General features: G+C 43.5%; 2 long non-coding RNA genes across 2 annotated transcripts; one reads left to right on the top strand and one right to left on the bottom strand.

Annotated features, from left to right (window-relative positions):
- Window positions 1-2,962: 2,962 nt before the first annotated feature.
- Window positions 2,963-8,794, bottom strand: LOC137486298 (uncharacterized). Its single transcript, XR_011005671.1, has 3 exons — window positions 8,641-8,794; window positions 5,886-6,015; window positions 2,963-3,346 (listed from the first exon to the last, which is right to left on the bottom strand). It is a non-coding gene; the product is annotated as an uncharacterized lncRNA (long non-coding RNA).
- Window positions 8,795-13,599: 4,805 nt separating this feature from the next.
- On the top strand, window positions 13,600-21,357 carry LOC137486299 (uncharacterized). The gene is made up of 3 exons (XR_011005672.1): window positions 13,600-13,784; window positions 20,883-20,984; window positions 21,216-21,357. It is a non-coding gene; the product is annotated as an uncharacterized lncRNA (long non-coding RNA).
- Window positions 21,358-27,052: the final 5,695 nt, after the last annotated feature.

The raw sequence follows: 27,052 nt of genomic DNA, 5'->3' as shown, positions 1-27,052 counted from the left end.
TGGTACAAAAAAGCAGACCCTGGCTTACATGAGTGACAAATTCTCACACTCTTTTTCTTGTTTTTTCCTGAAGTTGAGTGAACTGGTCCTGCGAAATCTCTCCACACAAACTTTCTTTTCACTTCTGTACAGCAGAAGCTGGTGAGCAATATTTGGACTAGTTCCTCCTGGGATACAAAGGAGAATTTTTTGTCTTTAAAGACAGACATTTTCTAGGTGGGAATGAAAGGAAACCTCAAACACATCGACTTTCAGTGAAATGGTGAAGAGATTTTTGGATACTCTGAGTGAAGAGAGATAGATGTTTTTTAATGGATTTAAGCCTTCTTCAAGCACCAAACATACAAATTATGGCCCAAATCCGTGAAACAGGTTGTGTGGCATGTAAATTATGAGAGTTTAAAAGAAATGAGCCACTAGAATACTTTGGGTCCTCCTGATTATTTTCTTGTAGTAGCTCTGGATTTCTATTCTTTTAAAAATGTAAATTTTCCATTGAATTCTGAAATGATTAAACATCGATGGAGCTACTGGCAGATCTATGTGACATTGCCCATCCAAAAGGCTCCTCAGCTGAAAAGCAGATCAGGACATTATGTGGTGATTTAGTGATATTTTGTTGTTATTTACTTCACAGAACCCCCACAGACTTTACCTTGATGGCAGTCTCATTCTCGATGCTGTGCACATGAAGTTGATGTTCCTCCTTGCTCCACAAACTTAGAGTCAATACAGGTAAGGTAAATTTATTACATGTCCTTGGTTAATAGAAAATTCCAGCTGTTCTGCTTTAAGGCCATTTATCCTACAGCTCAAACCATTGCCACATCCTACAGCTCAGCTTGGTGCCATATCCGTTTCTCAGAGTATTTTAAATGAATGCAGGTCCTTCCCTTCACTGAACACAGATATTAACACAGTAATTGTTAACATTTAGGAGAATTCCTTGAATTTCCACCGTAGGGTTTCCCATTTCTCCTGTGGTCATTCCCTTGGCAGATCCTGCATAAGGAGCTCCCTGCTTCCCTGGTTTTCATGAAGGGTTAAAGCACAAACAGCGGCGTTATGTCCTGGGGTGCCAAACTTTTTCTTCTGCTCCGTCTCCTTTTGATTTAGAAGCTTTGTTTATCTCTCTGTAAAGTCACTGGCAGGCCATAAAGAGATATATTGCCTTGGTGCAGACAGCACAGACTCCGCTCCTGGGAAAGCAATGGGCTGTGAAGTTGAGTGTGTGTGTGTGCGTGTGTGGGCCCTCATAATTCAGGAAGGGTTCTCTTTTGGGAAGCTCCCAGTGGACACTGCCTGCAGCCGCCTGTGGCTCCTTGTAGGAGAAGCCTGTGTGTATCCAGGAGGCTTGGTCAGGCTCAGTGCTTTTGATGTCCTCATAAAGCCATCACTCCAGAGCTTGGAATCACAGAGCTATTGAACTCGGTCATAATAGAATGGGTAAAGTGCTCCCAGTGGTTTTGATTTTATTATATTTTTATTTTTTGATAGACAATATAATGTCATGTCAGATCCCTGCTTGCTCGGGCATTCCCTGCCATTGTACAGTGAGATACAACATCAGAATTATTGCTTGGCTTCTAAGTCACTGCCAGGGGTTGAACCTCCAAGTGAACATTCCTTGATAGAAGCTGTATTTTGTTGAGTGTTTGCAAACTCTATATCCCCCTGCACATCCCATGACTGCTCCCAGGAGTGCAGGGAGCAGCGCTTCTGGCTGGGATGAAAGGTAGGGTGTCTAGTGGAAGAGATGGAATAGGGAAATTATTTCTGGCTGGCATTTAGACTGCAGAAACTGCTGATTTAGCTGAGCTGAGGGTGATTGGGTTTAATCTGCAATGGAATTGACTTGTAATGTCCTTTTTACTTATCACCAGAGGAGGAATCTACTGAAAAAGAGGGCAGAGCACCAAACTGAGCTGAACCACTGCCAGCAGAAAGGTTATTGATTCTCTGCAGGAGGAGAGAGGAAGCTGCTTTCATAGAATCACAGAATGGTTTGAGTTGGAAGGGACCTTAAAGCTCATCCCATTCCACCCCCTGACATAGGCAGGGACACCTCCCACTGTCCCAGGATGCTCCAAACCCTGTCCAACCTGGTCTTGGACACTGCCAGGGATCCAGGGGCAGCCACAGCTGCTCTGGGCAGCCCCTTTGAACAGCAAGTCATTCTTTATGGGAATCCCTGTCCTGGAATCACAGATTTCCAGAGATCTCAGTCCAAACCCTGAGAAATGGAGCTGGGAAGCAGCAGAACCCTCTTTTGGAGAGTTTTCTCACATGGAGGATTGGCATGAGAACAGCAGATCTTTGCAATATGCTCCTCTCAATGCATCAAGTGACACACAGCCTAGAGCAGGCCCCTGGAAATTAATGCTTTCCACAGACTGAGTTTGTTTTGGGAAACTCTACCAACATGAACATAGCCCCTCAGCCTGCCACCTCCTCATCCCTGGCAGGCTGTACCCATCCTGTTTTTCCTTGTGGCTGGCCCAGAGGGGATCCAGAGCCCTCCCTGTGTCCTGTGCAGGCTGGGTGGCTGCACTGCAAAGGCTGTTAACTCCAGCCTCTCTGTGAGCTCTTTTGCCTGGGGAGAAATCATTGATACCTTTTTACAGCAAGGATAAATCTGAGAATGGCCTGAAAATCTGCAGGAAATTACTTTTCAAGTGACCGATGATATGACCTCTAATTTCCTAATGATCTAGGAAGAGTTCAAGCCCAAGTGCTTGTATATGCAGAATGCCAAATTTATATATACAAAACATCATAATTACTGTCATGGAGATTTACAGTGCTTTACAACTCATTAATAACCATAATAATAATATTTACCATAACTCTTTCTGGCAGATTAATTGCAATTCTCTTTGACCATTCTCAAACTACTCTTCTCACAATATCTTTCCCATCGGCATGAGAATGAAGTACACAAAATGTAATTTATTGGCATTAACGGTGGCTTTATTTCCATATGTTTATTTGAGACAAAACGACAAATTTGCTATTGAAGGAAATGCATAAGCATTAATGAATCAGAAAATCTTTTAAGACAGTGCTTTATATTGCTCCACTTCAATCTGGCATTAGCAGGTGATGTGTTGGTGACAGGTGGGATTCTTGATACTCAGTTAAGGTACCATTTTCAAAATTAAGTGTATAAAAGAAAGGCATAGCCATTTGCATGAGAATCTTTTTAGGTCCTTCACATCTGTTTTAAGAGGGGGAAACATCCACAGATGAAAAATTTCAAGTTTAGGCTACACTGACTGTTGTTTAGCTGATGAGCTGAGGTGATAGAAATTTCTCATTCTTCTAAATACCATCAAAATGGTGAGATCTGGAGAAAAGAAAAAAGTAAGAAAATATTTTCCCATTTTCTCTGCTTTCCTACTCCTCAGTGTACAAAATTTGTGAGCAGTGTCAGATGAGATAGAAAATTTTGGCATGCAATGGAATTTTTTAGCTTAAACTTTTGTATGCTGTTGTAATTTCTTATATTTCCTTGTATTTTTATAAGATAAGTCTTTAAAACTGCTGCAATAACATAGCTCATATGCATTTTCCTGCCCTTTTTCAACAGCCTGTACTATTCCTGCCAATGCCATGTGTTCCTCTTTAATGAATTGTTCTGTCTAGGTCTGATTTTATCCAGTACTAGAAATCTGGGGTTAATAGACCTTTGTTCCATGGCAGATGCATAGAAACATAGAATCCTAGAGTGTTTTGGGTTGAAGGGGACATTAAAGCTTGTCTCATTCCCCTCTCCTCCATGGGCAGGGACACCTCCCACTGTCTCAGGTTGCTCCAAGCCCATCCAGCCTGGCTTTGAACACTTCCAGGGATCCAGGGGCAGCCACAGCTTCTCTGGGCACCCTGTGCCAGGGCCTCACCACCCTCAGAGGGAATATATTTTTCCTATTACCTAATCTAAACATACTATTTTTGATTAATTCATTAATTTGAAATGGCAGTTAAATTAGTGTTTATGCTTTTTGACATTGTTCTGTTGGTCTGTTACAAAAAAGAAAAAGCCAGGCAATATTAACATTTTGTATCTTAGTTTCATGCTTCTCTTTGTTTACTCCTCCAAAGCACATTTTGGGTATAAAATGACCATTCCATTTATTGTGTTGGCATGACTGGGGGGTAGAAGAAATGATCTGCTGTTGTTCATAAGAATAGCACCCACTGAGTGATGGTTTAAAAAAGTCTGGCTCCAAGACACACCAGCCACTCACATCTCTGGTTGAACTCATCGTGAGCTGGGAGCACCATGTGTGAGTCAAAGTCACAAAAACACGTAACCTCATGTCGAAATCCTACTTCAAATGTATTATACAATAATTGAATAATTTGTCAGACCAACACAACCTTTAACTGCATCCAGTGTTGCGGAATCAGACTCCCCACTGAGATACAACAACCTGGATATTAAGAAAACTTCCACAAGATGACAGGCAGAAACCTCAAACACCCCCAGCCTCTGCTCTGTCTCATCTGACTTTCATCTCTGGGAGACAATTACAAAAGCTCATGTGTTATAATATAAAACACTGAACTATTAGTGCCTGCTGACATGGAGAAAAATGGTAATAGTATTTCTCTCCCACCTGCCTGTCCTTCAATTTAATTTTATAGCAGTTGTCTCATAATTTTTTGAAGTTTCCAAAAAAAAGACTTAATGAACCTTTTCTAAAAGAAAGTGCCAAGCAAGCTAAATAGAGAAGTTGCTGCCAATTCTGCCTTTTTAATACTTTTAAAACAAATACAGATTTAGAGGCACACTCATAGCAAAGCTGTGTGCCAAAGGCCATCGGAACTGAAGACATGTTTTAGAATATATACATATAAAGTGGGTCTGATGAGTCACATAATTTGTTGCCTGGAGACAGAATACATTTACACCATGTTCTTTAATCTATTTCTAATTTATATAATGTTCCTTGGTCTAATGGGTTGGTTCCCTGTGCCGAGTGTCCAGCAATAGACTCCTAACAAGGACCAGCCTATGTTTATTCATATATTCTCCCTTACGTTCTCCGTAATTCCAGAGAGATAATTACCCATGACTGTATTCTCCTTTCTCAAGTAAATTAAAGGGTTTCCCATGCAGGGTGTCCTCCTGGGACCACAAGGAGATTTCTGAGGGTCTGTGATGGTTCAGGTACAAGGAGACTCCCAGCTTAGCTGTAATTTTTGAGGTCCTTCCTATTTTCATACCGACACCTATGTCATCACTCCCATTACAGAAAAATTCCTCTAATCTGAAAAACCCTGCTGGTGGAAAACCTGCCCTCATCCCATGAAAAGCAAGAGGTACCATGGGGATGTTTTTGTTGTCAGTGAATCATATCTGGTAGGAGTTGTTTCTTTTCCTTGTGCCACAGCTCCAGCCCCCTCTGAGCCTCCCAGCCAATTGCTTTGGCTGCAGAAGCCCTTGGAAGCCCAGAGTACAGTAATTGCTTCATTGTGTTGCTTTAAGAGGAAAGGAAAATAGTTATTACTGTGAGCAAGTGCTTCTGGTTTTTTTCCCCTATTGCAGTTGTGTGTTTTGGTTACGAAACGTACCCTACTCTGAAGCGGGTGTTTTGAGACTTTCTCTTGTTGAGGTGGAAGGTTGAGAATGGACATCTGATTATAATGCAGCCACTGGTAATGACAGAAAGCACTGGCTTGGAGAAATGTTCTTCATTTATAAAATGGAAGAGAAACTATTGCTGATTAATTTTTGTCCTGATTTGTTTATGGAAGATGACAAAAAGCAGCAGAGTTGTGTTCCTGGAAAGTGTGCTGAGACTTGAGGCTGATGTACTTCCATCTCATCTTCAGTTACAGAAAACTTTATGAAGATTTAACTTTTTAAATACTGCACTTACTTGTTTACCCATCTGACTATAGGTGTAAATATGGAATTTATGGTTGGTCAGTGGCTGAGATAAAGCTCCCCTAAATCTTTGTGGCTGCCTGTGAAGAAGTCGTTTTTCCATAAGACTGTTCTGAAAAAAACTAACAGACAAAAGCCCAGCTCCAGTAAACTGAGATATCCCATTATTAGAGATATCTAGAAATTTATGACTGGAAAAGGTATTAGGTTGTGACCTGATGGTCTCCTGCTGCTGAGGCTCCAAGGGTGATTAGGAAGAAGTGATTTCATCTTCATGGGAAGGCTGCTGCCCTCATCCCTGTTTTATTTCTCATTGAGAAGCTGAACATGGTATTAAGGACTAAGAGGAAAAAATGCCTCCCCACACATCTTCACGGAGTGTTATCACTGCCAGCTCCTCTCTTCAAAGACCCCTGACTGAAGCTCTGTGTGACTAAGTCCACTTAATTCCCTCTCTAAGAGAAAAAAAAGTGGAGTTCAGAAGTTCAAGGAGCTCTCCTGAAAACCACACGCTTGTGGTTGTCTGGGCTGCAGGTGGAAGTGTTCGGCTGAATCGCTCGGTGTTTGGGACGTGGTCCCACTCAAGTGATGTCTTCATTCCAGGCAAGGAATGGCCTAAAAGGTGGAAAGTGACACACACTGCTGGTGGGACATGACCAGTCTTGGAAACGTTGCCTTAGATGTCACCTTGGGAGCTGCTTGAGATGAAGTATCTGGAAGCCTCATCCCAAGTTCTGGGAACGTTTAGCATAAGATTGTACATTCATGGCCTTGACAGGCTCGTATATAACCCTGAATAGCATCTCCCTTTCCTCCCAACTTGTGGAACTGCTAATAGTAGTAGTCTCCTGTAAAGCTTAAAGTACATAGAGCATTTAAAGCTTGTAACATTTATAGATTGCTACAGCAGGAGGAGAATCAAGCTAATGAAAGGATTGGGTGGGTGCCCTGAATTAATATGACCATAATCTAATTCATTTTAACTTCTTTCTGCTGCATATAAAACCTTCCTCTCTTCTCCAGCAGCACAATTAGGACCCAATTCACAGGCTGGTGGCAGATAATGGGAGGGTTCTTGCACAGTGGGGCTGAGAGGGTCTGAAGAGCAGGCCCTGGGCAAAGGCAGAGGGGTGATGGTAGAGGTGGTAGAGGTCCTCTGTGGGAGATAGTAGGACATCTAGGAAAGAAGGACTCAAAGTTTGAGGAGTCAATAGGAGAATCAGAGCCAGGAGGTAAAGATAAAAAGCTGGGTTTTGAAAGGGGTGCACTGATATAATTTGAATTAGAGGTTTTATTTTCTTTTCCTTTAAATGTCCATAGTTTAGAGCCTACTTGCGCCCTGATAGAGGCTGCTCCTTTCCATATGGCATTTTACCCTCCCTTCACTGCCCTTGCTATTCCCTGGAGAAATTGTATTTGGAGAATACTTCTTGTAGTTTTTAAGTGAGGTGAAATGCATTTGACTGCGCTGTCTCCTTTTGTTCTTTGTTTCATCTCAGTCTCCCATCTGTTTTGCTTTGTTTCAGCCCAAAAGGAAGGGTTATTGCATGCTCTGTAGCTCATCCCTGGGAAGCTCAGAGGGTGGGGAGGGAGCTGAGGACCTGCAAGCAGTCAGGTGGAGATGCTGGAGGGGAAAACAGGATTTGGAGAGCGAGCAACGCATTGTGGATTGTTCTGACAGAGTTTGTTGAACTGTGTTACTGGATCGCTGAGGCCAAGAAAACATTACAACACATGTCAGTGTAACAGCCAGTTCATACTTCTGACCTTTTCATTTGCTTCTCAGAAGAGGAGTGTGACACTGGTTTCTATGTACATGCTCTGACAGCCTTCCTTGTCTACTGGAGAGTTATGGAAAATAATACAATGACGTAATAAAGGACTATCAAATCCTTTCCCTTAAACCAAAACCCATGCATTCCATGCTAGGGTTTCAAAGCTTCTGAGTGCTCATAAGTTAAGGGATGGGCCTGTTCTAAGATGTGGAAAATTCAGTGAAAAACAAGGCGTTAAAGAAGGTAATAGCTGGACACGATTGAATGGAGAGCACTGTTCTTCACGGGCCTGTCCTGAACCCATGCACCAGCACAGCTTGAGGGCTGCTGTTGTGCTTGGAGTAAACCTAAAACCAAAGCTGAAGCCACTTGCACTCATTAAAGAACTCGTGGCTGCTTTCACTGTGCTGGATGAGCAAACCTTGCCCTGGTCAGACACATATTCAAGTGAGTCTCTCTTATGTGTTGATGGCAGCTATTTATAACACCTTATTTAGGAGGCTCTCTCCATCACTTTCTTTCTCCATTGAGTCTGTGAAGGCAAAGTACATCTAAATTAAGCTTCTTACTTCTCTCCTGCAAGTCTGTTTTTTTTCTTTTCACTAAGTGTACAAGAGTCTCACAATGGAGGCTAAGGTAGGTATCTGAATGTAAGTGGTGTTTACACCCTGGTCTCTAATTGTGTCCTGCATCCTCATTCAGATAAGATACGTCTTGTCCCTTCCTCCTCATTTGATGTGCCTTGTTAAAGTGTTTCCAAGGTGGCTGCACATCCATCCTGATTCTGTGTACTTCTGTGAATACCTGGATGTGCATGGGGGTGATAAAATCTGTTTTATCTGAAGGAGCAGGAAAATACTGCCTTAAATAGAGAAATGCTTGCAGGGATTTGTGTGTATAAGAGGTGAAGAAATAGCTGCAGTTGAGAAAAATTGTGGATTCCCCCCAGATAATACAAGGAACAACCAGTACCTGTAGATTTAGGGCTGAATTAAAGTTTAGGTGGATGAATACAGTTGTGCTACCCAGAGCTTCTGCTTCCATCAGGCCAAGATCTGGATGATGGGCTCTGCAGGGACAGAGGTGTTTCTCTGCAAACAAGGACACTACAGACATTCATCTCACAGAATCATTTTGGTTGAAAAAAATTTTCAAGATCAAGTCCAACCTCTCTCCACATCTTCTCCGTTTCCAGGCTCCACCTGCTCCATCCTTGATACCACTGTGAGGTGCCCATGTCAGATTATGCCATCATCTCCTGGAGGGTTTTGTGTGCTGCCTCAGGGGCTGCTGCTGCTCCCAGCCAACCTGCAGAGCAGAGGTGCTCCCGTGCCTCTCTGCCTGCTCCATCTGGTTGGAAGGGATGTGGTTTAGGATGCCAGCAGTGCATCCCACAATTAACATCTGCTTTGTCAGCCCCTGGTGTAATCCTCTAGATAATGCAGAGACCTCACTTGGTGCCTGCAGGGGAAAGGAAACCACAGCGCTGAAAAGGGCAGTGTCAGGATTCATGGAAAACTCAATGTGCTGTGGTGAAATACACCCATACTGGGCTGAAACCTGCTCACATTCTTTGTGGAAGAGCTGTATTTCAGAGCCTTCCCTTAAACAAGATATCTGCAGGCAAAGCTGATGAGATCCCATCCCTAAGGAGCACCTGCAGGGCCAAGTTTGTGCTCTCCAAACCACTTCGGGATGAATGGCAGAGCAAAGTTGGGCAGCCTTTAAATACAATTATTTGTTTATTTACACAGAAACTCCCTCCTTCTCCTTGCAGGGCCCTGAAGGCAGAGCTTCACTGGGGTCTGTGTGTGCTGGTTTGGGCAGGAAGCATGGCACAGGGGGCACCTGACCTGGTTGAAAGACATCTCCTCTGACTCATCAGCTGAAAGCAAAATGAGCTGTATATATTTAAAGCAAAGCCCTATTTTAAAAAATAATGATCTGCAAGGGAGAGAAGAGAAACTGCTTCTCTGTAATGCAGAAAAAGGCCCTGATGACCACAGCCTGGGTCCCTTTCCAGATGATGTCATCATCAGTCTAAATAATAAATTTTTAATGATGTGGAAAAAAAAAAGGAGGAAGAAAGAAAAAAAAAAGGGGGACTCTGTTTCAATGAGGAGTAAAAGTAGCTGGTGGCAACAGGGTCTAAGGAAAATATATGGTTGTGTGAGGTTTCTGCCCTGTGTAATTTAGATTATCCCAAGTGTAGGAGTGTGCTGCAAAAGGCACATTGAAATGCCACTAATTGAGTGCTTTGTGTCTTCCCCTGCCACGTGCCCATGGAAAACTGGGGTACTTGGGATATATAAGGCAAAGGGATATTCTATAAATGGGCTTGCTAATAATAGGCAGTCAAGATTAGAAGGGAAAGCAGAGGCTCTCATCAGCCCAGAGAATGGGGGAGACTTTCCCCTCATAAATAAAAGGCCACAAGAAATCCAGTCGAATGGATTTGTGTTGGGTTGACAAATGTGAGCAGTGTGTTACCAGTGCAATGCTCACACGGGCTCTTTAATGCAGTTTACATTCCTAGCAGCACATTCATCAGAAATGTGCTGGGTTGTTTCCTTGGACCCCCCTGGGAAGGTGCTGCCCGTGGCTCTGGGTGTGTTGTGCAGGTGAGAGGGCTCAGGGAGGCATCAGCATGATGGCTTTGTAGGGCCTGAGGCACCAGTGTGGGCTCATCGATGATGTTTTTTCACTTCACACTGACTCTTCATCGTGGGGAGCCCTCAGGCATTTTCCGTGAGACTCCAGCCAGAATTTTCACCAAAAAAAAACCCTGATCCAAACCTTAGCTAACACTGAAATTCTGTGGGATATCAGAATGTGTCTGAGGTCATTTCAAGCTGTATTTAAAGTGACCTGACTCCCAGATCCTTCCATTCAGGGCTTGAGGTCTGGTGCTTGTGTATTCCTGTAGGGATGAACCTCTCCATGAAGAACTTGGGAGCTAAGGAGACAAGACAGCAGCTATTCCAACCTGGCAGGAGAGGGGGCTCACTTGGCCAAAAGCAACACAAGATTCATGCCAAAACTGTGGACCAAAGCTGCATTTCTTGAATCTCAGTCTTGTATATTCCAAATGTATTAACTCAAATTAAGTTTTGTGTGGACCTCAGCGATCTGAAAGTCAGGTCCTGAGAGGAACAGATGGGTTTCATGAGGCTTGGGGGTCTCTAATGGGAGATTTCAATGGTTTTAATACCCAAATCCACACCTTCTCCTCAGACTGTAAGGGACAGATTTATGCCATGTTTTGTGGTGGGCTGATCCTAATACCCTTGTCGTGAGACAGATTTACTGGAGTTGTCCGGGCTGATTTGCTGTAGAAGTCAATACTTCAGCACACCAGTGCCCGAAGGAAAAAAGGCCTGGGCGTTTAACACCATAAATATTTTATTCTTGCCCTGCCATACAAACCTTGCTTGGTCTTTGAAAAACATCTCACTTCTATTATGCCCCAGTTTCTCATGAGTTAAGAGGGGATAACAACATTTCTGAGAGTGGAGTGAGTAAGGCCGATGAAATAAGGAGACTTCTGCCCAGGAAGATGGAAAAAATTGTATTTTCTCTCCTAGTCCCTGTTATTTTGTTTAAATGAATTTGTTCCTTTTTGCTGTTTTCATTGCTCCTGAAATAGTGACTGAATTTCCTTTCAGTTGTGTTCTGGTATGCAAGGGCACACACCTAGTAGACAACCTCCAGCTTTGTGGGTTGTTTAGTGGCTCTCTGTGTTTGATGCTACTATTCCCATAGTGAGGGAAAAAGTCACCTGGGACAGCTTTTGTTGGGGGTTGAGGGTGACATTTCCAGGGCCAAGAGGAGATGCTGAATTTAACAAGTATATGACATGGGTCTTTCTGCAGTTACCTGGTAGTGATGCAGAGGAAGACAACAAATATTCAGTCTTTACTGTCAAGGGTTTTTGTCTGCTCTGGGCCCCAGTGAGAAGAGCAGACTGCTGGCCAGGCAAGAGAGGATCAAGCAGAATCTGAATCCTCAGGTCACTGATACATCCTGTGTATTCCCACAGGCCTTCCACCACTGGGAAACAGGCATTGAGTGTGCTACAATCTAAACAAAACTCACATTTTACTGCTCTAACACAGGTATTTAAGGGCTCTTTTTTGTTATTAGTTTTCCCAGAGTCTGCCATGGATGGACAGCTCGTTAAACTTTGGCTCAGCTTGTGTGTGCTGAGCCTTTTATCTGGTTTTGTCCCCATCACAGGGTACACGTGTCTCCCTCTGTACAGGGCGACAGTAGGCTGATGACAAAGATGAGCAATTTGGATAGAAAAAGGACACCAAGCTGGCACTGAAAGCTGACACTGCAAGCTGCCCCTGTTTGGTGGAAACAAATAATGCTGCTGGGAAGACTGGAGTCACCTCACCATTTCTTGTGTGCATGGCACTGGCTGCAGTGGAGATTTTTTGGCAGCACACTGGATGCAGAGCTGGGAGAAAAAAGGGAAGAAGCTGCCAGGGGTTGAGTGGAGGGGCTGAGTCCTCAGAGGAAGTGTGAGCCATCACACTCATCTGCAGGAACCAGGCCTGCTCCAAAATGTGAGTTACATCGTTTCTCAAATGCTGGATATAGCAAGAAATGACTGGGAGGCCAGTGATTCATTCTGGGTTAATGTAAAGGTACCGGAGGGGCTAATAGAGAGGAAGAAAATTGATACTGGCTTTGCAGTGTTTGTGGTGCAGAAACGTGTACAAATGCTTCCCAGGGAAAGAGTGAAACAATCTGATGCAGTATTAAAGCCAAAAAATACCCACCCAACAACAAACAAACAGCCATGGGGACACAGGGGCTGGTAACAGTTGTTTGCAGGGCTGTAAATCAGAGCAGACTGCACAGGTATTTGTGCTTAGTGCTACATTTCACTGCAGCTGAGAGGAAAGGACCCTTGTGAGATGGTAGGAATTGTATGGGAAAATTTTGTTTGAATTGTAGCAACATGATTATTGTGTCAAATACATTTTGGTGTTCATCTCTTGAGTCACAGGAGGGACAGATTTGACCCTTTGGGACGAATACTCTGGGCAAATTAAAAGTGGCTATTAAAGCTATATATAGTTGAAAAGGCAATGGTAACATTTTATACACTTATGAGCATGTTCTATTTGTTACAGAAACCCATATCTGTAAAAAAGCAATTAGAAGTGCTTCCCTTAAAAAAAAGGCAATTGAGCACAGTGAATGAACTGCAGGAATTGTACAGTTTCCAGAAAATGGTGGTAGTGAAGCATTTGTGGGATCCATAAAGTCACCATAAATTCCTAACTGAATATGGATTCACTCTCCAACTCTAAAACCACAAGATTTATTTCCTGCTGGCAGGGGAGGTGAAGTTCTCGGAGCTGGATCTGCCTGGAGCATGCCAGCAGGTGGGGGAAGCACCAGTCTGCTCCCAAATGTTAAGTGTTCCCAATACCACCTTGACTGGCCACGTCCTTTCAAGATGAGAAGACAGGGCTGGGGTTTGGTTTTGTTTGAAGACCTGTCTGTGCTCTCAATACATGGGAAGTTTGTTCATGCACAACATGTGCTATTGGGAAAGAGGATGAGGTAGTGGGACACCACTGGTTTCACTCAGAAAGACCAAGTTTTGGCACAAGAGCTGACTTTGAAGTCACAAAAGCTCTGTCTGCACATGGGGAGGCTCAAAGGTGATTTCCATGTTGTGTGGACAAGGACACACAAGGACATGGAGTGACAGGGCAAGGGGGAATGGCCTCCACCTGATGGAGGGCAGGGTTAGATGGGATATTAGGAACAAATAGGAGTGGTGAGACCCTGGCAGAGGTTGCCTAGAGCAGCCTGGTCTGGTGGAAGGTGTCCCTGCACATGGCAGGGGTTGGAGCCGATGATCCTTTCCAACCCAAACCGTTCTGTGATTCCATGAGCGTGGTAATGCTTTGTTTCCTTTCCATGTAATCCATTTGTTCCCAAGCCTGAAAGTTTCATGCTCTCAGGAGGGGATATTGCTGTGGAAGGTGGAGGCTTTCCTTGGGTTTTTTCCCTCTCTGCACATTCCCACTGGGCCTTGGTTCCAGCTCATTTCCAACTCCTCTTCCAACTGTGCTGTGCTTCTCCTACAGAAGGTAAGGACACCAGCTGTGACAGACAGAGCTTTGAGTCTCTGACTGCATGCAATGGTGATGAAAATATGCATATTCCTGTGGACTGGGGATGGGGAAGCTAGAGAATAAGCCACCACTTCATGTTGGATGAAGTAAGACAGGGAGATACGGACTAAGAGTTTCTGGATTGCAGTGGAGAATTCTGAGGCTGCAGAAATGTGTAATTATTTACTCCCTGTCAGAGATGAATGGCTGTGTCTCTCTCTGAAGTCATTTGCATAGTTGGGTGAATGAGATTGCACTGATTTAATGTGTCTTCATGAGTCTTTTTACAACCACGGGAGCCAGAAATGGCTTTTGTTGTTGTTGCTTTTTTTAATGAAAGCTGACGTTCTGGAGCACAAGTCAGCAGGAAGTGAGGGTAAGTTTATTGGCTGTTTTGGTGGGGCCTGGAGAATAATTTTGCTTTTCTCCTGCCTTTTGTCTATTCAGACTGTAAATTCATTGAAGCAAGGACTGCTTTCTACTGTGTCTTTATAGCACTTGCTGCAATGGATCTGTGCTCTCAGCTAAATCCCCTAAGGCTTAACAAAATATAAATTAAGATAATGGTATAATAAGTTTAATGTTAAATGGTCATGAGGGGTGGTTTATTTACATGAATTATCACATTAAAAAAAACCAAACAAAGTCCTTCTGAAATCCTTGTGGGAGTTTTAGCTTTGTGGCAAAAACCGTTCATTACTCTACAGTATTGAGAAGACAGCACAATCTTATAGAGGTTGTGCCCTGTTTTAAGGAAGTGGTTGCGGGCTGGTTTCTTATACCTTGGAGCACTTTTCAGTACTTAAAAGGGCTACAGGAGAGCCTGAAAGAGATGTTTAACAAGGACACGGAGTGATGGGACAAGGAGGAATGGCTTCAAATTGACAGAGGGCAGGTTTAGATTGGATACCAGGAAGAAATCCTTCCCTGTGAGGGTGGGGAGGCTCTTGGCCCTTGTTGCCCAGAGCAGCTGTGGCTGCCCCTGGATCCCTGGAAGTGTCCACGGCCAGATGGATGGGGCTTGGAGCACCCTGGGATAGTGGAAGTTGTCCCTGGCTGTGGCAGGGGGTTGGAGTGAGATGACCTCTAAGGTCCCTTCCAACCCAAATCATTCTGTGATTCCATGATGATTTCAGACTTCCTGTAGTCTAAACCTCTCTCAGCTGAGTTTGCTGTTAGCAGTGGGAAATCACTCCTTGCAATTCTTTTCCACAGACTTGAGTGATTGCTGTGTGTTCAACAGTGCCTTGGGCAGAGCTTGACACCCAGGAATATATCCTGGAAACATAAAATAAATTCTCCCTCCTTCAGGCTCCTATGCAGAGTAATCTTCCATCTATTTTATTAAAAAAGAATGCAATGCTCAGCTGGGCAGATGTGACAGAGGTGTGCAAGAGAGCTGCAGCAAGTCCCCAAAGATCTAGAGCAGATTTGCTCATTTGTGTTGTGTGAAAAATTATAATCCTAATCCTGTTCCACAATCTGCCAAATCTGAGCCCCCACCAGCAGCTCATTCTCCTGCAGGCAAACCCAGAATTTGTCACATGCAGCCCCTCAGGTGCTTTGCTTGAGGCAGTGCTCACACCTGTGGGCCCATCCATAGTTCAAGGAAAACTGGTCTCCTGCTCTTGTTTTTAGTGTAGTTAAGGTCTTAAAGGAGATGATCAAGAAGGGATGACTGAGAGGGGACCTCATCAGTGTCTGTAGTGTCTGCAGGGAGAGCTCAGAGCAGGGACCCAGCTCTGCTCTGTGGGGCCCAGCAGGAGGACAAGAGGAACGGGCAAGAAATTATACCTAGGAAGTTCCACCTGAACAAGAGGCAGAACTTCTTCCCCGTGCAGTGCCCGAGACCTGAACAGGCTGCCCAGACAGGGTGTGGAGTCTCCCTCACTGGAGATATTCCAGAAGCACCTGGACTCAACCCTGTACCATGTGCTCTTGGGATGACTCTACATGCATGGGGTGTTTGGGCCAGATGACCCAATAGGGTCCCTCCCAGACTGACCCATCCTGGGATTCTGTGATCAGCAGCAAACCCTTCTCCTATTCCCAGATATTCTAAGTCCTCATATGAATCAGTGGCCTGTCTGTGTCAGTGCTGCTGTCCCTGGCAGCAGTGGCTGCTTTGAGGGGACCTGCCAGCTGTGTTGTCAGGGCAGCTGGAGGTCTGCTTGAGGCTTTGCAGCGTGAAGCAGCCCAAAAGTTGGTGAATTTTCCTACCATAAACCAGCCCTATTTGCAGGTTTCTCAGTGATGGGCTGAACATCCTGCATCCCTCCCAGCTCCTTGATGGTTCCTGGAGGCCAGAATACCCCAGCTGCTTTCTAGCACTCTTTGATTCCAACATTTGTGTACCTGCCCCTCAGAAGCACCCGCTTCTGTGATAGATCACCCTTGTTTTTCCATTTTCAGAGCAGACAGCACAGTTCAGACATGCCAGAGAGCCTCGCTCCAAATATAGACCAGTGTAAGAGAGCCAGACTGAGGCCAGGGGTCTGTCAACAGATAGTCCAGCTTGGGAGAAGGCAGGAACAGGATTTGCTGTCAGCTCCATGCCAGTGACAGCACCACGACCTTACTTGCTGTAGATTAATGTGGGAGAAGGTCTTTGCCGACAACCCCTGCAAAACAGCTCAGCTTCGAGTGGAATTACAGTGGTCCTTTTAGATCAGTGTATTTTTGCCAGCTGATCCCCAACAGCACTCCCAGCAGTGGGGAAAGCTGAGACTATTACTGTAAATACAAAAGGAAGACATACTTGGCATCCCTTTACATTAGAGCTGGCTCAGAAGAACGTCTGCGTAGCTGCTCCACTGCCAAGATGGATTGTAGTCAGATAGTACACATTGCAAAGGAACCAGAGCACACACTGAGATCTGTTGGGGTTTTTTAACAATAGTTTATTTGTGTTTCAAAGGGATAGTTACAGGAATCCAGATCAATATGCTTGTCCAGAACTGTGCCTTCCTATTTTAGGGCCTGGATGAATAGGAGGTTACTTGAGTTCACATGCATATTGAGGACCCATGCCTGCGGTAATGCAGCTTCCTAGGCTTGTTACTTTTCCTTTTTGAAAGCGAACGTGAAAGAACTGCAAGGCTGAAGTTGGCATTGTTCTGGCTCATGAAGTTTTATTTTTTTTTCCAGCAAAGTCCATGTGGCATTGCATGTTTGAGGCTCTTTATGAACGTGAGGTCGTGTCTCAGCAGGAGGTGGTAGGAGTTGAGCCGGCCGATTTGGACCAGATCAAACACTTCTGAAAGGGAAGGAAGATGGGGAGTTTCAGTTTAAAGGTCTGATTATTTCTTTTTTTTTTTAAAGGGAAAATTATAAAAGTTCAACTGCTTTGATGGAAATAAGTTTGGCGTTTCCCAACCCTATGTTCTGAAACCGTGTGTGTGTTTTCATGGTTTCAGCACTCTACACCATTTACTGGGACAAGAAAAATGGTTGACTAATGGAGTTGGTTGCATGGGACCAAAAAAAATTATGTCTGAGATTTCTGAGATCTTTTGAAAAAGCAAATAATTACTTATAACTTCTTGAAATTAGACCAGGAAGAGCTTTGAAAAGATTGCTTTGTAGCCTGTTTTTTCTCTTCTGATTTTGGTATATTTTTAAGGGACACAGGCAAAACAGGAGTTTTAATAGACAGAGGTTCTTAGATGCTCAGTGTAAGAGTGGGATATTTTTCTTTCTAGAATTATACCAGGCAGTACATTTCTGACAGTTTTAAGCAAGCAAGTGCCACCGCTGCACCTAGGTTTGTGGGGGCAAAATCATCTCCTTTACTCAAGCATATGCTAAAGATGGATTATTCTGCTCGTGCTTTGAATGGTGCCACTGCATATTTTGTGAAGTGTAGACTCAACAAAGGATATCAGCAGACAGAGCCAGTTTCTTCTGAATTTCAACCTATGACAACTTTCTCAGCACACATTGAACTACATTGATCCAAGGGACTGTCTTGATTGGTGCCTGCCAGTGCTTCAGAGGTCAAATTCTGGTGTCATCTGGCACATTTCTGATGCCTCTGGCCTAACTGATGACATCCCGTTACATGAAGAATTTTGGCTGGTGCATGGTGTTCTCCTTTCAGCTGTTTTGCATAGCTGAGGAAGACACCATCCTGACTAAGTGCAGTTGGCAGCAGCGTGTCTGGTCTTTGTGTGAGAAGGGTTTCTTGGCTCCTGCCTTATTTTTCTGCATTTTTTCCCTCCTTCCCCCATGTGTTTGTGCATTGCTGATGGATGATGAGGCAGTCACTGGTGGTGACACTTTTGGAGGAGCAAGAAGCACTGTGGCAGTCCCAGGGGAAAGCAAGAGAAAAGAGTTGTGGTTCAACAGCCCTCACTGTTAATAGCATTAAAAGGTGAATGATTGGGAAAGTTATGAAAAGGATGTGGATTACTTTCTTCAGTTTGGCACTGATTTTATTGTTCTGTTTTTACCTGAGCTGATGGGATGGGGGAATGTGGAAGCCTTCTTAGTCACGCCCGCACTGTGAGGAAAAGCAATGGAATCATAGGCTTTAAAGAAGCAAGGGAAGATTTCCAGATATGCAGGAATTGGGAACCAGGCATAATTGTGGGGGATATTATGAGAGCAGAGCTCTTCCCAGATCCAGGTCGCTTTAAAAAGAAACTTTTAGCATATTTCTGACCCAAGAGAAATAAGGGGCTGGTCCACCGGTGCTGTGATGAGAGGGACAAAGTGAGCACGGTCCAGAGGACTGTTGCACAATCCTTCCTGGCCCTGGCTTAGGACTAGAAGTCCCTTGCTGTCCTGAGCACAGTAGAAAACTTTGTGCACTGACATTGCCTCTCAGATGGGCTGGGAAAGGATTTCTTCAGGGCTTATTCTCCACCTCCACCCACACTTGCAGTCCCAGAATCACCAAAGAAAGTTTTAAAATATTCTGCCAAATATTTTCTCAGTTAATTTCTTGAGGCCTTTTGGTGTTTAACCCCTATTTTGATTATTGATTTGCTTTGTCCCTTAAGAAAATTTCCCTTCTGGGGGATGATCCTTAGGCATTGAATATGTGGGAGACTTGTACAGAGACTACCTTAGCAGTTGTCACCTTGCAAGTACCCACAGGCAGTGCTTTTCTCTGTGTACATTTGTGATCTGGGAGTTCTATTTAGCACTTCTTGATGGGAATCAAATCAGGTTGGATTTCAACACCTCTCGAAGAGAGGGAAGGCACGGCACTGACTGCATTGCAGGGAAAAATCCCAGTACGTCATGTGCCTACTCATTGCTTGTTCCTCACTTTGCTTTTACTGTTCCTTGAGTCGAAGGACCAATCTCCATCTGCCCCCGTTCAGGATTAACATCACTGAACGAGAGCAGTGACTAAAAGTCAGAGGAGTTCTTGCTTTGCTGTAACAAGAAGCTTTTTGCTTCTGCTTTCTTGTGCTTTGCACAACTTTTGGAATATACTGTAGCTCAAGATTTGTGTGTCAAGTCCACCTGTGCTTTCAGTTGAAGAATGGAAGAGAAGATATTGTGCCAATTCAGGCTCAGTCCAAGTCACTTAATCAGCTCCTCACCCTCAGAGAAACCTGCCTGGGACATGGTTCCAGCTCCTCCTGGCTTTTGGATGTAGAGGATCATGGACTGTCCCAACAACGGCTCCCCCACCCTGGGGTGATGGAAGTCCAGTAACTTTGATATACAAGCAGCAGTTCTTGCAGGAAGTTTACAACAACATGTTCACTTATCAAGATTTCCTATGTGTTTGTGGCTGGAGAGGGATAAATCCAACACATTTATTCCTTTGGGATGTGGGTTAATTTTGCCTCAGCAGTTCCTGGGCTGGAGGAAAGCAGGAGAGCTGTTCCTGCACACGCAGGGCAGCTCACTGTGAGGCGCATCTCGATGAGCTTCACCTCAGCACTGAAAAGCCTTGACTTCCTTAGCAGCTCTGCTCTTCAGCATCCCAGGAGAACCCCCAAATAAATTACCAATTACATTTTGTGCCTTAATTAAACAGAAAGGTGGGCATACGCTCCAGCTTCACTGGGAGCCGCAGCATTAACTAATCTGAATGATGTCAGAGTCAGCAAACTGGGCCACTGCTCTTTGCTTCTCTTCACACAGCAGTGATTTGCCTCACAGATCCTCCTGCGAGTGGGGAGTTCTGTGTCCTCCTAACCTGCCCAAGAGAAGTTTTGAGGCTTGGTGATGGTCAGAAGAGCCTTGAGCACCTGATGAAGTCACAGGGTGCCCCGTGCCATAAAGAGCTGGCTTGAAGGTGCTCAGAATGCTATGGCATCTGAGCCCTGTGTGTAAGACCTGATATTAAAGCAAGGAGTGTATCGAAAATTTGTGCCACAGAGGGAAGCATTGGCAACCTGACAGGAGCCCAAAGGTTGTGTTTCATTTGCATGTGTATTTGCATAATTGCAAATGCATGAGATGCACGTTAATAATCACTCCAGCTTCTTTATCATTCTCAATAAGTACAGAGAAAATTTCTTGCTCTTGGAGTGCATCAGCAATAAAAACCTGCAGTGTCCTCATTCTGTAATCACAGGGAATTAGGGACACCTTGGGAGGGACATGTTTTATCGTTCTGTTGATGTGTTTGCCCTTAAACCTGTAGTCCATACAATTTAACTCTGGACTTGTTTTGGGTAAGAGAAATTAACTATGAAGGAAAAAGTACATTGACTATTTTATACTTAGAGGGGGTATTTTGAGGAGCCTAAAGAAGTTGGGACCTGGATCCAATTGAATTTTAGAGGAAGCTTCACTGTCTTTGTTCAAAGCTTCAGCAAAACCTCATGGGGCATGACCAAGGATGTGTGTATATTTTTTTTGGCATATGAAGACTTCTTGGAACAGACTTGGAGTGTTGAGTTGGATGGACCTGTTTGCTCCAGATGTATGATCTGATACTGCTCCTGCCACAAACACTTTATTTCTCATGTAGGCAGAACTCAAACAAGATTGGAAGATGGAATGCAAAGTCAGAGGTTTTTGCATATTGGAAAAAGCTCTTTTTTGCCAGCTTGCCTTTTCTTTTAACCTTATCAACTAAATTTCCCTAATTCTTGAGCTTTGCAGTCATTCCTTCTGACACCTCTGCTCTGCATTTCACTGTGATGGCATCACTTTGCTGCTGAAAATCACAGTGACTGTTGTTTGGAGAAGGATAGATTTCTGCAGGTGAGCAAATTATGCAGGTGCTGCAGGAGAGCCTGGACTCTGGTGGCCTGGATTTGATGGACCAGTGCTGTGTTCCAGCTTGAAAAGTCTGGGCTTTGCTCATGTACTTCTACAATGTTTTTGTTACAGTTGGCCCGAAAATGAGTACTCAGTTCAACAGAAAACATTTTTTGACTTTCAAATGTTTGTTTTCATTTTTTCTCAGATTTAAATCTTTCAACATTTTTTCAGGTTGGGGGAGATGGAAGGATCCAATTACATCCATCCAAAACCATCACTGTCCAGTGGCTTGGATTGAGATGATTTAAATTCAGAGTCTTCCTTTTCTTTATCTGGGACTTGAGTCAAATCTAGGTGGGCATCTTAATCATGTTAGAGGACATTCTGGAATAGATTTATGAATTCCATCTTGATCTTCTTTAAAAACAATAGTGTAGCTGAAAATTATCACTACAGTGTTTGTTTCAAGAAATCAAGATTTTCTCCAAAAAACAAATAAAACAGGAATAATTGCTATTCTTCCTTTATCTTCTCTGCTGTAGATGTTGTAATTATGGAATATCAGCTTAATTGGTAGAGACAGGATAGGTTACGAATTCACTGCTGCAGCATCTCAGTCTAATTTCTCTCTTGGGATATTGGCTCCAGAGTTTTCTCAGTGAGAAAGGAAATCTTCATTAATTTGTCCAAGGAAGCAACAGGCTGTGCAGAAGGGGACAAGCCATTCTCAAGCCTTGTTCTGTATGAGAGGAGTCCCATGATTTTTCAACAAGCAAAGCCATGTTTCAGGCACCTGCTTTTCCTCAGGAAGATGAATTCATTGCTGTTGATCAACTGTTCCAATGCACAGTCTCTCAGGGATCTGGGAAATTGCTGAGCTTTGGCAGAATTGTCTTTGCACTTCCATTTCAGATGTCTTCAAATGTTTCTAAACTTAACACATAGGAGACTGAGAAGGCATTGATTAGTTTCTGTGAGGCTGAGATCTCTCATTTTCCTTCAACGGGATTTCGCTTTACCCTTCAAATAATGTTTGTGCCCTCAGAGTTATTGTGGCTTCTGTGCTTACTTTGAAACTGTATTGATCATGTAATTAAAGTGTCTTCTGCCCACCTCAGGAATCCAGCAAGATTGAGACCTAGGCTTCCTTGTCTGGTTTCAGAAACCTCAATCTGTCCTTCATTTTAATCTTAATTCCCAACGTGATTTTGCAGTTACTTGCAGGTCTTGCAGCCTCCTCAGAGTCTACAACCACACAGAATTTAGTCAGATTTAGATGGAGCTCAGTCTGCTCTGTGTTAATTCCAGTTTTGCATTGCAACTGCCTCATTTTAGTGGTAGCAGACTGCTGTCCAAGGCAGATTTGAAGAATCACTGAATGCCAAATGCATGCAGATACATTCCCTTGGGTTTCACTCACTTCCAGCAATGCAATGGGAATGATTCTAGTATTTTTTATTTAAAATTATACATCTGATGGAAAGATGATTGTAATAATCATCATTCACTGTTCAAACCCATCATTGGGTCACTTTATATGGTGTGTGGATGATGCCAAAGGTGTTTGGACAAAAAGCCCTATGGAAAGATGTTTGGTTGATTGAGTAAATTAAGTACAAAACGGGCCAATAAAAAAAAAGAAACAGGCAAGACAGTCAATCATACAATCTCTTTTCATCTCTGCAATATCTTTCACAGCTGCTACTTCAAAGCCCTTCACCAAGTTATCAATATTTCTAAGAGCTGTTAGGGATAGATAGCACAATTCCAGATGCAACTAAATTATTTTGGGAAAGAAAGGGTTTAAAAAATATGTTTTAAGGAATAAAATACACACTAGTAACTAGAGGAGGCAAGTCCAGAGTGAATGTGAGTACACTCTGGCAGAGAGCTGAGGAATATAATGCAAAAAGCCTATTGGCCAAAAGTTTTTTGTCCAAGACTTCCAAAGTCCAGCATTACCTATAATCATGTCCAATCTCTTGCTGATCCAAAAGTCAATTTTTCAGCTTAATTCTGAGTGAAATTAGAAACCCATGTAGCGATCTCAGATTGGTGAAAAAAGCCTGTTACCATGCATGCCAGAGATCATTCCTGCTGCCACATTCTGGACCAAGTGCAATTTCTTCTAATAAAAACATTTCTGGCAAAGCTGTGCATTAAGAGTTAGTGTAATCGAATCTGGATGTGAGGAAAGCATGCAAACCCTCTTCCAAGTCAGCAAGAGTTAGGCAGGATTTAATACTCCATGTATTTTTATTATGATATAAAAAGCTGTTATATTGGTATTTTTAATACATTTATCAAAAGGAAACTGCAAATCCAAAGTCACTTCCAAATTTCCCACTGATACAGGAATGAGTAGCTGAGACAATTCTGAAGTGAACTGAGGCAATGGGATTTTGTAATCCGTGTTCAGCTGCCAGGAGAGCAATACTTGGGTTTGACTTTTAACCAGTTCTCATTAGACCTGTGCAAACATTTTCACTGAGCATTTGCTGTAGCGTGAAGCTGATTTTTTCCCCCTGTCTGCTCCGTCCATGCACATTTTTGTTGGGTTTTTTTCCATGAACATTTTAGCAACCCAGGAGAACTCCTGGGATGACAAAGCCAGTCACCAGTCATGCACCAGCAGCTCCCACCACAGCCAGCACCACTTACTTAGGGGCCTAAGAATAGGAGGCGGCAGACATTTCTATTAAACCCTCTTTTTTTAAAAAAGCTTGGCTCTCATTTACTCATCTAAATAAGGTCCAGATTTTCAGAAGAGCTCCGCAGATTGCGTGCTGAACACTTGTGAAAATAGAGTCTACATTTCACGTCTTCTCTGGGGCTCAAGGCTCGCAGAAAACTGGCCTCAAATTTCTTGTTCTTGGACAAACAGGAATGTTTGGGGATACCTCGAGGTTGGTTCTGCCTGCCCGTGTTGTGGGGTTTCCACCAGTGTGACACCATCCAGGGCGAGTGGCAGGGCTGGTGTGGCATCCCACGGGATGCTGTGGGAGGAAGTGGTGAGGGGCCTCTGATACAGGAGACGGGCATTTCCTTCCCTGCTCTGCTTTTGGGGTCTTTGGCTGGGAGTTTCAGGCTGCTCAAGGGATGTTTGCGGGTGAAAAGGAAGAGATGCAGCTTTCGAGTCCTAAAAGTAAGATGCTCTGAAAGGATGTGACTTTGAGTCCCACCTCTGTTCTGTGAGGTAGATGGATTTGTGATGGCAAATGCATTAATGTTATAAATGGTGTTTGGGAACTAAGCTAATAGAGAGTATAAATCCCATGCATCCACTTTAGAGCAGCCATGGGGTATCTCCAGCTTTTTATTCCTCCTCAATGCCAACTACTTGTGGGTGCTAAACTACCTGTCCAAAAAGGCTGACTGTACTCCAGTAACTTTCATCCTGAAAACCCTAAAACTACACAGCAAATATATTACATAAACCGTAGAGGGATCATTTTACCCATCTTTAGAAAGCAGTTTTTGTGGGTTTGGAAACTGTGAGCTGAGAACAGCAGTGTTATGCAGGAAGCATCATTTTTAATCAGGATGTTTCATCTACAAAGTGAAAGTCCCTTGCCAAAAGCACTCTCATCTCTGACCCCTTATGCAGTGATATAATGTATTTCCTCCAGGGGTATGAGAGATGCTGAGGTCAGTCTTGCCATGTAGTCTGAATTACTGATATTAAAGAGGATTAAGTGGTATTTCTACCACCTGGTACAGTTAATAAGACAGCATCCAGATCAACTGTCTTGAGCCCTGTAAAATAATCATAAGGAGTATACAGTTCTTTAATGGCAATAAAAGAATAATAAGGTCTTCTAAACAGAGCAACAAAAGTTGAACAAACACAGTATTAAAACCCTATATATTATTAGATTTTTTAGAAGACCATAACAAGGAGATCCTTTGGCACACAAGTACAAAATCAAATTTAACAAGCAAGTTAAATACCCAATTAGGAGGGGGGATTTTAAACTCCTTTCTAGTCTCAGTTGCTCTAATTCAGCACAAGTGGAAATCTGCCTCGTGTTTTGCAAACTCTCACTGGTGATGGCTGTACCTGAACAGTTACCAGGGATTGGTATTTTTACAAAAAAAGAGAAGGCCTGATTCTCATAGTGGGTCAGATTCCCCAAAGTGACCCTTGCTTCCATACCACCCTTGTGTCTGAGTGCTTAACCAGCATGTTGGAGACCCCCATTCAGCTTTCTCTGCTTCCTGGGAGAATTCAGACCTAAATCTCCTTTCTAGAAAGATCTTTGACCAGAGAGCTGGTTCCTCTGCACTGGGTGAATTTTCCAGTATGGCAGTGGGTTTTACTGGTCCCTGAATCACAATGCAGGAGTCATTGGATAAGAAGGAGGGGTTACAAAACCTGACGCTTTGTAAAAGTGTCTTTGCCAATGACAGGAGACCTGAATTCCAGCCATAACTCCAAGGTTGTTAAAGCATTTCCCATGGCACAGCTGAGCAAGTAAAGAAGCAAAACCAAGAAGAACTTGGGGAGTTCAAAGGAAATGAGTAAGGTGCCCTTAGGGTTGGCAGAAATGTTTTGTGCATAGGGATCCAAATTCAGAATCTAAATCTGAAGATCCAAGTCCTATTTTGGCCTCATCCTGACGCACTCAAAAAAATTGCAATGGACCTAAAAAATGCATATACAGCAAGACATATTTTCTGTTGGATGAACTCTCCCAGGAAACCGTAGTATCTTCCTAGCTCAGCCACTGGGATTTTACTGGCAAATTGCAACTCAATGTGTGAGGTCCTCAGATGCTGCACGTTGGAGGAGCTCCATGACTGATATGCTGCTATTTGTATTTGCACCACTGCCATCTGAAGAATTTGGTCGCTTATAGCCATAAAGAAGACGAGCCATCTTCTCAGCTTTTCTAGCTGTTGAATCTGTTGTGGACGTCCTTAAAATAAGGTGGGAGTTTTAAACCCTTCTCTTCAAATGTTGTTACAAGAAGGATTTCAGAGGGATTTTGCAAAGCTGGACTGGTGTGCTGCCATCCCTGGCAATTCTTTGTTGATAATGGACTCCACCACCTCTAAAGTCTCTGTTTCTGCAATTATTGGAAATGTCATGGATGGCAACTGACAGACAAAGTAAAGACAACCAACTGTTGTGGAGGAGTGTGGTGCTTCAGCCACATTTTTCTTTGCCATTTTCATACAGCATCTGTCTTGCTCAGGAGTAAGTCCTCGTTTAACTCTCTGCTCAACAGCAGCATAGCAGCAATGCTGGCCCTGCACTCAGCACTAGATGTGTCCCTTTTCATTCTCCTTTGTATGACCGAATACTTGCCTTCAGTTATTTTATTTTTCCCAAAGAAACTTTTATCTGTAGCCACATGTGCAAAACTCTGAAATGAACTGTTTCAAATCTACTCAAGGTCACTGAAAAAAGATATTTTTAAAGTGGCTAGGGCTCTTAAAAGTCCTTTTGGATTCCCCAGAAGCAAAAAAGCAGCATTTACCCTGTAAGCCTTATAGATCAAGGACTTGAGTATCTTTCAACATCCTAATGCCCGTGCAGACTTTAAACTGGTATTCCCAGCTCATTTGCCAAAAGAAGAAGAGGAAAATGAAATGAACTGAAAGCTTTTGCCTTGAGGTCTGCTGCAATGGGCCTTCTGAAGTCTGGAGTCGGAATTGTTTCAATCTATGTAAATATCGGGAAATTAAATTCCATATGTCCCATGCCAGATGCTCCCAGCTGCTGCTGTTGTGTGGGGAACGGTAAGTAGACAGTTTAGCCTCGTCAAGGAAGGGGGGAATGAAAAATAAAAGGGGGGGAATCGTTATTTTGGGGTCGGGAGGGTAATGTGCAGAAGTGGCTATGCCAGTGAGCTGACAAGCCAAATCACTGCACAGTTGTAAGTGCTGTGTGAGCCTTAAAACTGGGAGATCCCAGTGAGAACGTTGCAGTTCTTGGCCTGAGAGCTTGGGCCTAATGTACATTGTTTATTTCAAAGTGTAGAGAAATTGTGTGCATATGGGAAACAGTCAGGTTTGGACCATGAGTGGCTTGAGTGGGTAAATCTGACTTTGTTGTGGCCTGG

This window comes from Anomalospiza imberbis, chromosome 21 (assembly GCF_031753505.1).
Source record: "Anomalospiza imberbis isolate Cuckoo-Finch-1a 21T00152 chromosome 21, ASM3175350v1, whole genome shotgun sequence".
NCBI classification, from domain to species: Eukaryota; Metazoa; Chordata; class Aves; order Passeriformes; family Viduidae; genus Anomalospiza; species Anomalospiza imberbis.
The sequence above is the reverse complement of the archived record's forward strand: the minus strand, read 5'-3'. Positions and strand labels throughout refer to the sequence as shown.